At 49.5% G+C, this 12,536-nt stretch overlaps 1 protein-coding gene across 5 annotated transcripts in view; it reads right to left on the minus strand.

Annotated features, from left to right (window-relative positions):
* The window catches only part of Tspan9 (tetraspanin 9), a 182,088-nt gene extending 173,195 nt beyond the window's left edge, over positions 1 to 8,893 (minus strand). The window contains exons 1-2 of one of the 5 annotated variants that reach the window (XM_036181523.1): positions 8,792 to 8,893; positions 2,281 to 2,327 (exon numbers count right to left, since the gene is read on the minus strand). The gene's annotated coding sequence lies outside the window, so the exon portion shown is untranslated. The other 4 variants (XM_036181524.1, XM_036181521.1, XM_036181526.1 and 1 more) reach the window with 4 other exon arrangements.
* Between the last annotated feature and the right edge of the window lie 3,643 nt (positions 8,894 to 12,536).

Below are 12,536 nucleotides of genomic sequence, written 5' to 3' on the forward strand. Positions count from 1 at the left end.
GAGGGTTGCTGGTCAGAGACTGAGTGGGGTACTAGCTTTCCTAGCACATGTGAGGCCCTGGGTTCCGTTCCCAGAACAGAATTTTAAAAGAATAAGAAATTAGCAGTACAGTGTAAGCAGAGCTCAAACATAAGATCCATGAGAAGGGAAGAAAAAGCAATTCAACAGACCAGAAGGAAGGCCGAGGGACAGGCCACCGTCCAAACACGCAGCCATCTCTGTAAACAATCTCTGTCCTCCATCAGAAACCAGAGCAGTGGGTTACTCATTAACTTTCTGCCTTTCCTCCTTCACCTTCCTCTAGGCCAGCAGCAAAGAGCTTTAGAGGGAGAGGAGTTAGGAAGGCCTGGGTCTGGAAGCCTAAAACCCCGACAGCAATAGTGTTCACCTTGAAAACCACCTAGGCAAGAACTAGAAGGAACCTTACTTAGTTCCCAGTCCCCCAGCCCAAAGAAAGCAATTACTTTCTTTGCAAAGGTCACCTGCAATGAGAGGCAGGAGCCAGGATCTGACCCCTCCCCAAGTTGGACATCATTCCAGATGCTCACAAGCATGGCAAGAAATGGAAAGGCCAAAGCCCCAGAGGCCACAGCCATCAGTCAGGACAAACTTCCTGTCTGCCAAGCCTTTCATATTGTCTCTCTCACTCAACGCATCAACACAGATGTACAGGAGGAAGCTCAAGTCACCTGGCTGGGAAAGGCATGATGTCAGAGGCTGTCTGTCTGCCCAAGGTGATGCAGGCCTCTTGGGAAGCTCCCATCCACATGCAGCCTGTGAGGCCCAACAGGAACAGGGCCAACAGAGTCTGGGATGGGGAAGAAGGCACTGTGCCCAGGAAGACCATGCCCTTGCCCCTGGGTCCTCCCCTACAACACAACAGAATCATAGGCAGGTACCCAAGCCCCAGAAAATAAGAGCAAGTACCCACACCGGTGCAGGCCCAGGGAGGAGGGGGCAAGACTTAAAACTGGGAGCGCACACCTTTAATTTCAGCACACAGGAGGCAGAGGCAGGTGGATCTCTGGGAGTTCAAGGCCAGCCTGGTCTACTTGGTTTGTTCCAGGTCAGCCAAGGGTATGTAAGGAGCTTGTGTTTTTAGGTGCAAATTGGTTTGGGAGAGTCCTGCAAGGGTTCCCAGGTGATCTTTAAAAGGCCTAGGTCTGTGGACGGTGAGGCAGGATACCTGGACTGGTCCCTGCTCCATCTCCCAAAAGAAACAGAATCTTGGCCACTGCTCCTGTAAAATCCTACCTCTTGGGACTGTATAAGTCACTGTTCAACAGAACCATGTTAAATTCATGGTGGACACATGTAAAGGGCCTAAACCTGGGGCTAAACGCTGACAAATTACAAACACAGACAAGCTAAGTTCAGGACGCAAAACCTGCCAGGCCAAGAGGCTCTTGGGCCACTTAGCGGTCTTTTTAGAACTCACAGGCAGGGAATCTTTTGGCAAAAATAAGCCACCAGACATGCACCATCAAAGCCCTTCCTGCTCCTTCCACCAACCACACTTCAGGGTTCACAGAAGGCAAGAGATTTACAAGTCACCCAGCAGGGAGAAGCCACGGGATAAAATGTACATAAATTAAAACAGAAAATGACCCAGGTCTGTAAGCGGCTCCCACAGGGAACCTGAATCAGCACCATCCAGTCCACTGCTGCCTGCAGATTCTGGCAGACGAGCACAGCAGGGGCCTGCAGAGTACCGGGAACAGAGACACTGCATCAGCAGGATCTGGGAGCCCGAGGAGCAGAGGTGAGGACCCCTGACGCTGGACTGGCAGCACCACGGGCTGGCCAGAGGGTCCCACAGCGTCTTTCTAGCCTGCCTGCGGGAAACCCCTCCACCCAGGCTCCCCAGTCTATTCCTTAGGCCTCCAAACCACTCTCTTCTGATCCCAGAATCTAACTCAAAATCAAGAGCCAGAGCACAGGAGGGGGCTAGAAAGTGTCAATATCCTGATCTAGCCCCCAGCCCCCAGTTAAAGAAGACCAACTTTGCACCTGTAATCAATCACAGCACGTGGGAGGCTGAGGCAGGAAGACTGAACTCCAGGCCTTAGTTACATTGTAATTTCTAGGCCAGTCCCAGCTACACCTACACACACACACACACACACACACACACACACAGTCCCAGCTACACACACACACACACACACACACACACACACACACACACACACACACACACACACACACACCAGTAAATGTTAAAAGCTGACTTCAGACAGGTTAATAAGAAAGACCTTAGCACTCGGGCTGAAAACTGACCTGGTTTCCTTGTGTTTCTTGTACACACCTTGGCCCCACAAATGCTCCTGCAGGAACATGAAAACTTAAGTCATCACTTTGCTGTGAAGCCACACAATTTTCCAGGGTAAATTCTGTACAGCAATGGCCACTCCACAGGGCAGCAGTCTCCTACCCACTCACTCAACAACTAGCAAAAGCCAGAAATGGTCAACAGGTTCCAGCTGTGGTGCCAATTCCACTTAGCTGGTGGTAGGTGCCTAAAGCATTATGAGCACAACCCGAGCCCTAGCTCAGCAGGAAAGGCAGATGTAATTGATTAGTAATGTCTGCTCTAGGCAGTTTTGTAGGTAACAATATCCATGCCATATATTTGCCATCCCTGGGACAGACTGTTAGACTGAAGACTAAATCCAAAAACTTAGTATTTAGAGTTTTCACCAACAAATAAAAGTCTGTAACTGTCCTGAGGTGTAAGTTTGGTTTCCGTACACCATATGGCTGATAGGAAAAAACAGTTTTTCCATCTCCTTCACACCCACAGCAACACTAGTGGGGCTGTACCAACTTGGTAGAAAAGAGTCAACAAGTGAAAGAGAAACCGCAGCAAACATTGGGGACAGTCAATTTGGGACATGAGGAGAGACACAGGAAACATCTGACTCCCCACAGAAACATGACTCCGGAGAAGACGGGGCCTGTGTACAGATACTGCTGTGGGTGCAAAGTTGGGATTCCAGATCATTTCTTGTGAATGTCAGGGAGTTACACTGAGCTTGGTCTATGCCTCTGAGCAGTGAGTACAATGGGGACATCAGAGGCCATTAGAAACCACATCTTAAAGATACTTAGAAACTAGTCAGAAAAAAATGAAACCCAATGGAGACAGCACAGGAATCAGGTCCCAATCTAGTGCCAATCTTCAGGCATGCTTCCTTCATGACTCTACCCAATCAATTCCTTTAAGGTTTATATATATTTTTATGTATATGTGTATGCCCTGTTCGTTTTTATTTACGGGAAGGTGGAATGTGTATGCAGAAGCCAGAAGAGGATGTTGGATCCTCTGGAGCTGTGAGCCACCTGATGTGGGTATTGGTGCTAGAAACCAAAGAGAGGTCCTCTGGAAGAGCATCAAGCACTCACCCACTGAGCCATCTCTCCAGGCTCCCATCCAGCCAATGTCAGGCAAGACAGAGAGCCAAGAAAACCATGGGGACATGAGAAGGAGGAGCCCCTCACCCAAGAATCTGCTGGTTAAAAACCTCACCAGCAGAGAAGCAAGAATTCCAAGGCCACTAATAACTGCTCAAGGCCCATCTCCCTTCCCAGATGTATCCTGCCATTTTCTAGGAACCTGACCAGAATCTTATTTGCAGGGAAAGGACATGCACTAAATAAACTCCTTGTGCAACTTTGATGGCTCCTGATTTTACCTTATCAAATTACAATTCCATCCATGGCCTCTCCGGAGCCACACTCTACAACCTCACATCAAAACAGACAGAAGGAATGGAGAGATGGCTCAGGGGGCAAAATCATGATGACCTGAGTTCAATCCCCAGGAACCCAATGGTACAAGGAGGGGACCAAATCCACTAGCTGTCCTCTGGCTTCACACTCACAGTGACATACACATGCCCACATACATAAACACAGACAAAAAAAATAAATGTATTCTTTTAAATACTTCTAATTTAAAAGGAGGTAAGGAGATTTTTTTTAAGGCAAGGTTTTAAAATATAATTTGACATCCATCAAAAATGTACATATGGCTAACTATCTGTGACACTATTCTGAATAGCCCATAACTACAATCTCCTTTGAAGAACACATGTTCACACTGTGTCTTTCTAAGCACCTCTCTAACCTCTAACCTAGCATTTCTCAACCTGTGGCTCAAGACCCCTTGAGGGTCATATATCAGATACTACAGTTAAAACAGTAATGAAATTAATTTATGGTTGGGATTCACCACAACATGAGGAACTGCATTAAAGGGTCACAGCATTAGGAAGGTTGAGAACCACTTCTTCCCGAACACAAAATCTCCAATCCTGCTCCATATTGTCTAGTCCTGTAATTCTTTTGTGTTGAAGCCACAACCCCTGCTTTGGCCTGAGTCAAAGTTCCTAAAAGGCCAGGGAAATTCCGTGGGCGATTGAGGATTTCAGCATGGAACTACGTCTCTTCACCAGTGACAAATGCACAGTCTGTTTTTGTTTGGTTTGGTTTTCGTTTTTTTGCAGTGGTAAGGATGGAACCTAGGGCTTCATACATGCTAGGCATGTGCTTTACCACTGAGCCACACCCCAGCCCTCACAAATGGTCTTGAACCTATTTCTAAAGTCTCTCTGGGTCTTCTCCTCCTCACCATTCCTGGTACGTGCCCAGCCATTCACCACGATTTCCATCCATTGTTAACTTCTTTGAGAACAGACCTGTTTCTGTGACCCTCATACCAAAACCACAAACATCCCAGAACCACAAAAGGCTCACCAACTCGGTGCCTGGCAGGCACTCCATTTCTCATGGACAGATGGATGTATGGAATTCATTCCCTGGCTGGACAATTGAAGCCACCTACGATATGGCTCATCTACCTGCCCAATCTCTTCATTAGCTAGCCTCCACATGTCTCATACCGTGGCCACCCTACTGAGCTAGTCATACATCGTCCTCAGGCTGCTCCCTCCTCCTCTTGGGAAAACGCAACCACTCCCCTTCAAGGTTGGTGTCTCTCACCTCCTGCTGCCTAAAATATCCCTCCTCCACCAGGGTTACTGTTCCAACTTTGAACTCTCACAACAACCCCCTCTCAGAAGCCACTCAATAACTGTGCTGTCCAGGGTTGGCCTCAAACTCTAGGTCTCCAGCCATTCTCCTATCTCACCCTCCCAAATAGCTGAACTATGGTACACACCACCATACCTCACTTCATACACTGAACTGTGACTTCTGTGAAACCCCTTCCCTAACTTCCTGGCTGAATTATATGTCCAAAGAAGACAAGAACATTTTTTGGTTTGTTTTTATTCTTTTTGACAGGGTCCCACTCAGTCTAGGCCTGCCTCAAACTCAGAAGGTAGCTAAGGATGACCTTAAATTCCTGATCCTCTTGCCTCAGCTTCCAAAGTACTGGGATTATAGGCATACTCCATCAGGCCTAGAAACTTTTATCACTTTTATTTACACATCTTCAGAACTCAGCACAAAAATTCAATATGGAAGCCAGACATTGATGGCAAATGCCTGTCACTCCAGAACTCTGGAGGCAGAGGTAGAAAGATCACAAGTTCAAGACCAGCCTGGACTCTACAGAAAGACCCTGTCGCAAAAAAAAAAAAAAAAAAAATTAATAATGATGATGGTGGTAGTGGTGGTGGTGGTGGTGGTGGTGTGGTGGTGGTGGTGGTGGTGGTGGTGGTGGTGGTGGTGTGGTGGTGGTGATGAAATTCATCAAGGAATTACCTAGCAGGACACAGGTAAAGCAAAAAATGCCACAGGAGTGCCAAAGCACAAGGTTCCCTGAGGATGGTGGCTCAGAGGGCCCCTGGGAAGAGCTGCACCTTATAGGGTCTTGGAGGACAGGAAGGGTGGAAATAGGGAGGATCAGGAAGGTGAAGCAGCAGAGGCTACGGGCAGCGAAGGAGAAATGACCAAAGCATGTTTGGGAGAGCAGTCTGGCTGGCCCTGGGGTCCTGGAAGGACAAGAGGAGGAGAGAGGCTACACAGGCAGCCTGGGGCAGAAGAGGGTGGTGAGTGCCAGGTGAGACCTCCTGGATTCCCTCCACTCCCTCTTAGTCAGCACACACGACCACCTCAGCAGTCCTGGGCCTCAGTGGAGAAGAAGAGAAGTCTTGTCCTCTGTGTTCCCAGCGTGTTAGTCAGCCACCCGGCTCGGTTATAAATAACAGCCTCCACTCACTGCACACCTGCTGTGTCTGAGGCCCTGAGCTACATGCTTCACATGCATTATGTCAGGGCTCCTTCCCACGGTCCTGAAAACATGTATTGTTAGCCTCATTGTGGAAGCAGGAAGCCTAGGCCAACAGAGGTGAAGGCGCTTGCCCAAGGCCTTACCTCAGTCCCTCCTTCACCTCCCAGGGCCAGGTGCATTGAGGTTACAGAGCCAGGGATGAGGGAGGACACCCTGTCAGCCAGCCCAGGCACAAAGGCTGTGTACCAACAAAGCAGGCTGCTTCTCCAAAACGCCTGTGGAGAAGCCCAAAGTAAGCCTGAGGTAAGCACACAGCAAGAGACTAAGACAGGACACCATTCAGAAAGCAGAATGGCAGAGGGATGGTGCCACACATCCTTACACCCAGCACTCACGAGGCTGAGGCAGACAGAGCTCTGTGAGTTCAAGTCCAGCCTGGTCTACATAATAATTTCAGGTCAGCTAGAGCTACACAGTAGAAGGCTGTCTCAAAATTTATATATATTTAAAAGAATAAGTGAAGAGCAAATAAGGAAGATAACTGGTATAGACATGTATCCTCTGTATATGCAAACACATATACACATTTATAACACACACACACAAAACCTAAAATTAAAAAAATAATAATTTAGGGGCAGAGAGAAGGGGAAGAGGAGAGGGAGAGAGATCAGCAAAAACAAATTACATACGAAAATGTCATAATGGAACCCATTTCTTTGTATGCTAATTTAAAATAAATTAAAAATGTTGTAATGTATAAATTGACTGGGTGCTGAGAACATGTTGCACCATTAGTTTCGGAGCTGCTGGAGGAGAGGCCCTGGAGACTTTCAACCCAATGGTTCTCCAAAATGGAGGGCCAGGAAGGTCAGTAACCTGCCCGAGGCTTCACACATGGTTGAAGAGAGGGTGCAGATGGGTTCAGTACAGATGGAGAGAGACAGGGGCACAAAGAAGCTTCCAGATCAAGCTTTATTTCTTTCCCAATGAGTTTAGTAACATTAAAGATAATTTATTCTAGTGCCATCTCCCTAACCAATAAGGCGGGTAAAAGTAACACCCAAAGACATGCAGATCAATAAATGTATATACAGCCTATGTTCACCAAATGCATTTGGCTGACTATAAATTTCTATATGAACACTAGACCACTGGTTACATCCCTGTTCATGGATTTAAAGAGTCCTCCCAAGCAGATCAAACACAAACAAACAAACCACCCCCTTCAGAAGCACTCCAGTTGTTGAGGGTCTTGTGCACAGTAGGTCTTCAATGAGTTAGAAGAACCGAGTAACATTTGGAGTTGTATATACCTTTCCCTCTCTCACTCCCAGCCTAGACTCAACCACATCAGGCGCCAGGACCAGGCTGATGTAGGAAGTGGTGTGATTGTCTGACTCCCGCCTGCATTCCTCAGCTAAATATAAATAATTTGTCCAGTCCATTGTTTGAGATGCTCCACAATCCTTCTCCTATCTCCCCATTTCTCCAGGTAGCAAGCTTCACAACACACACACACACACACACACACACACACACACACACACACACACACCCTCTTCCTGGGGCTATGCTGAGTAGAAGGGGAGCAGACAGGTATGTAGAGATCAAAGCAAGAGTTCTTTGTGCTCTCCACTAGTCCAGGAAAGCTTCCTGGAGGAGGAAATGCCTGAGTCACCCCAGGAGAGTGGGGCAGATACTGGTCAAAAAGGCAAGTTTAGTTCTCTGAACCAAGAAAGGCAAACTGCTGCTGCATTCTTACCTAAGCATGGAGAGTGGTTAGATCAGCCTAGCCCTGGGGAGAGCTCTCTACAACAAATACAAACTTCTCCAGACTTGACAGTCATCTGGAGAAAGATGCTTTAGAGACCAGTATCCTTCATCATAGACAGAAGTGACCCAAAACTCTAGTCCATGATATCAGCACAACTGCAATTGCCACTGTCATAAGCTGTTGCTTGTTTGAACTTTTTTTTTCCAACCACATGAAAGTTTTTTAAAGGCCCAAACTTGAGCGCACAGATGGGCTACATCTCAGATCTAGGGTATGCCAAAGCCCTGTCACTCTGAGCGCCCCTGGGCCAGCAGTAACCCAAGGAATGGCTGGGGGTTCTGGCGGGTCTGTGGGCAGGCCCTGACATACCTGCTGCCCTGGGTGAACCGTCTCCAGCCGGTCTGCCGGACCCCTGACGGTCCGGGGGAGAAGGGGGACTGGGAGGGGGGGTTCTCCCTTCCTGTGGCATCCTACGGGTCTCCCATCCCTGGGCTGGGCGTGAGGCGGCTGCGGTCCACCATCCTGCAGCCCCGCATTCCTGAGACCTCCCAGACCCGCAGCAGAGCCCTGAGGGGCGCAGTGACAGGCCCTTCACGACCCGGCCCCTTCCAGCCCCTCCTCCGCCCCCGCCCCTCCCCCGGCCCAAGCCCCCCCTCGAGAGTTCTGCCTCCCGGGGCACCCCAGACGCCCCCCTGCTGGGGACCCGAGAGAGGCCCAGCCCGGCCTGCCCGGCGCGCACTGCTCACCGAACCAAACCCCCGCAACTTCGCGCCTTCTGGAGCCCCAAATCGTGGGCCCGCCCCGGCCGCACTCACCGCGCTTGGACTCGGTGTGGCGCCCCGGCTCCGCTCCCTCCCCGCACCGCCGCGGCCAGCGGAAACGGGGGGCGGGGCCGGCGGGCGGAGGGGGCGGGACCTTCCCCGGGCTGCGGGGCGGGGTCTGAATGCTCGGGGGCGGGGCTAGGGAGGGGCGGGCTGGGAGAGGCGGAGATTACTAGGGCCCGCGGTCCCTGCTGTGGACCAGGCTGCCAGATGCGAAGGAGAGCCGGACTGAGCGAGGCCAAGGGCGGTACCGGAGGCCCCTCCACTCGGGCCACGTGCCCCGCATAAGCGATGGAGGGAGGACTGTGCCACTTTCCTATTGGGGTTTCCGAAGCCTCCCTCTGCACCCTGATTCCCAGTTCGCCTGTTCCTCCAAGGCGGCACTACTGCGCCTATTGCCTGCGACGATCTGCCCTGGCCGCACCCGCCCGGGGTTGGGCGGAGGGAGGGGCAGGGCCAGAAAGGTGGCGCTCCAGGGCTGGGTTCCCACACGCGCTACCCCGAGGCTGTGGGACCAGGGTCTCAGCGTTCCAGCTCGTGCCCGGCTGTGTGGCCTCACCACCCCCAACCCGCACCTAAGACATTCTTGTTTGGTATTTCAGGAGGACTATTTGAGGTGTGAATGAGGTACTGCCCTGAGATACTGTTGGAGGAGCCACTGCCTCCGCTTGAGCTAGAGCCTCCGAGGGTTGTTAGTAAAGGGCACTCGGGGCGAGAGGGGCCAAGCTGAAGTAGGAGAGACTGGTTTGGCATCTCTGGCTTACCTTCCAGCAGGCACAGATTCATGTAACACCTAGTCTAAACTTGTTTCTGAAGTGGCCACTAAAACCCTCACCTCTCTTTATTGTCACAGAAAGTGCTCTATCCTCATAAGCGCACTGAAATTTCAGAAGAAGAAAAAAAAAAGATTAGACAGATCTCACTGTGTGGCTCTGACTGACCCGGAACTCACTATGTAGAACAGGCTGTCCAGGACTTCACTGCATGGACCACCCACACTGATCTACAGCTCAGAGACCCTCCTGCCTCTGATTCCTGAGTGCAGGGATTGTTTAAATTGCAAGGATCTCCCTTGCATTCCCCCTAGCTACCTGGCCGTTTTCACTTATCTCCTGGGCTACCTCCTTAGTCTTGTTTGTTTCTCGGTTGGATTCAATCCATAATCCAGCCCCCTGGGACTCATTTCCTAACAAGAGAAACAGCCTCCTCTCTTCCTTCAAAACCTCATTCAAACCCAACCCCTGGCATGAAGTCTTACCAGCTGACCACCACATGGAGTCAGCTCTGTCCACTTTGTAGAAGAGGCGGTACAGAGAAGAGGAGCCTGGTAGTGACAGCTACTGGTGGAATCAGACAAAGCAGCCAGGTGAGGTAGCAAGCTCCCAGTTTTAGAGCCAAACAGATGTGTCTGATCCTGCCTGCCTCTTCTAGGTAGAGGCAGCTCAAGGCCGCAAGCTCCTCACCTAAAGGGATCCCACCAATGGCACTCCTGCAGGCTTAGGAGGTAAGAGGCATCTAAGGTAATGAAGATGGATTCTGGTGAGCCCTAGTTTCTTCCCTTCCTCAAGGAACACGGGCAGATCTGAAATCTTGGAATTATGGAGAATCTTGAGATATCTCCCCTCAGCAGTAACCCAATCTGCTCACCCTGCTTTGACACGCCCAGAGATGGGGGTGTTGAGAGCTAGCAGGGCGAGCAGATGCAGGAAAATGCTGCTGGGAAAGCTGAAAAGAAGAAGGGCAATGAACCAAAGTGACTTGTGGTCTTTGTAATGAACAACTGTGAGTATGTCCATTAAGGGGAAAACTCAAATAAGCCTCGTGATGAGGCCAGAGGCCTTTGGAGAGAGAAGTCAAAAAAATCATGAGACGCCAGGCTTCTGAAGACTTCCATTGCATTCCAGAAAAGAACTGAAAGAATTACTGTTTATTGAGCTAGCTACAGATAAAGTTCTTCCACGTTTTGAGGACATGCCCCTCCTGTCCTGGCATGGTTATTAATAATCCCGCTTTTGCTCTCAGGACACCCTAATTTGCACAATAAATTATATGCCACTTTAACTATGACCACAGGCAATACTCAGAACAGCTCCTTCCACCCCCGAATGCCAGCAATATTTCTGGCTTTTCTGTGAAACTCCCAGGGTTTCACAAGATAGTATGTTAGTTTATCCCCTTGAAATTACCATATCAAATCAAAAATGATAATAAGCAAAAAGTACATTTCCAGCCAGCCACTCCAAGTCAAGCTTCAGGGACAGTGGCTGCTGGATGGTGCCACCTCATGGGAAGAACTGGTCCTGCAAAGAAGCTCAGTTGCCAGTATGCTTATGACAGCTGACATCTACCTCCAGATTCCACAACAGCCGCCTACCATCCCAGCATTCTATAGAAAAGGAGTTAGAGGGTAGAAGGCTCCTCCCAAGCCATTCAAATAGCATCAAAGACTAAGCTAGGAGGCTGGGGAGAGGACTTGATTGATAAAATGCTTACTATGAAAGCATGAGGACCTGAGCTAGGATCCCCAGTACCTACTTAAAAACTTGGTAATCCCCTCAGTACAGAGGAGGCTGTAAAAGGGGGGTACTGGGGACTCCCTAGATAGTGGGGCAAGACCAAACCCTAACTTAACAAATAAGATGGAGAAGACTTGGGAAGACACCAACACTGACCTCTGTCCAGCTCATGGTCATACACACACACACACACACACACACACACACACACACACAAATGGGACTCAATCCCAGCTCGTCTGCTTGACCTGCACACTTAACAGCTAGTTCACCTAATGTTTAATGGGCATTTCCCCACCTCCCCTTGCAGTTCTGGGATGGAACCCAGAGCCATGGCAGGTTAAACAAATGCTCTACCACTGGGCCACATCCCCAGGCCTGGAGCTGTAATTTTAAACACGCAGCTCCCAGAGTGAAGGCTGAAGCAGCCCTTTCCTAAGGTGCCCCCTCCACAACATTTACTGGTGCTGTTAGAAGAGCAGTTACCAGCCACCGATGCCTGCCAGTTGCACCAAGACTTTAAACCTCCGTTGCCAGTTGTCAAGGTGAAGCAGACAGAAGTGACCCAAGACTATTCTTCTATCCCACGCAGCCTCTTCTACAGAATGCACATCCTCCCCAAGGGTTCCTTTCCCTTCAATGTCTTCCCCTTCTAAGATTCAGAGTGAGGTGGCCGTGGCAGGATTGGGAGGATGGTGAGGAGGTATGATGCAGTAACAAGTCTTTGTTATGGATGTTCTGGTGTTAGCTGGAGATGTAGCTCAGAGGTAGAACATATGCTTAGCATTCACCCAGGCCTTTCATTCAATCCCCAATACAAACAAATAAATAAGTACTAATGAAAGCTATTGGGGTCCTGTCCCTCAATAGCCTTCACCCAGAGTTCCAGAAAAGACGCTGCTGATGGTGGATTAATCTGAGGGGTTCACTAGTAAATATACATACATGAAACTTTTTAGTCTATACGCTTTGTTCTTCTGAGTTAGCTCTCTCTACACAGCTTCTTTTCTGCTCTCATACTGGCTCTTTTCTTGCCTGATTCTCTCTACATCTTTCTGCTGTCCCCTCTGAGTGCTATCTTGATTCCTTCCTCTTAGTTTTTGTCTTTCTCATCTTGCTCTTACCCATCTAGTACTGTGGGATGTCTTTCTATATGCTGTGAATATGTGCTGCTAGGACTGGTTAATAAAGAAGCTGCTCTGGCCTATGGCAAGTCAGGTTAT

The sequence above is a fragment of the Onychomys torridus genome, chromosome 3 (assembly GCF_903995425.1).
Source record: "Onychomys torridus chromosome 3, mOncTor1.1, whole genome shotgun sequence".
NCBI classification, from domain to species: Eukaryota; Metazoa; Chordata; class Mammalia; order Rodentia; family Cricetidae; genus Onychomys; species Onychomys torridus.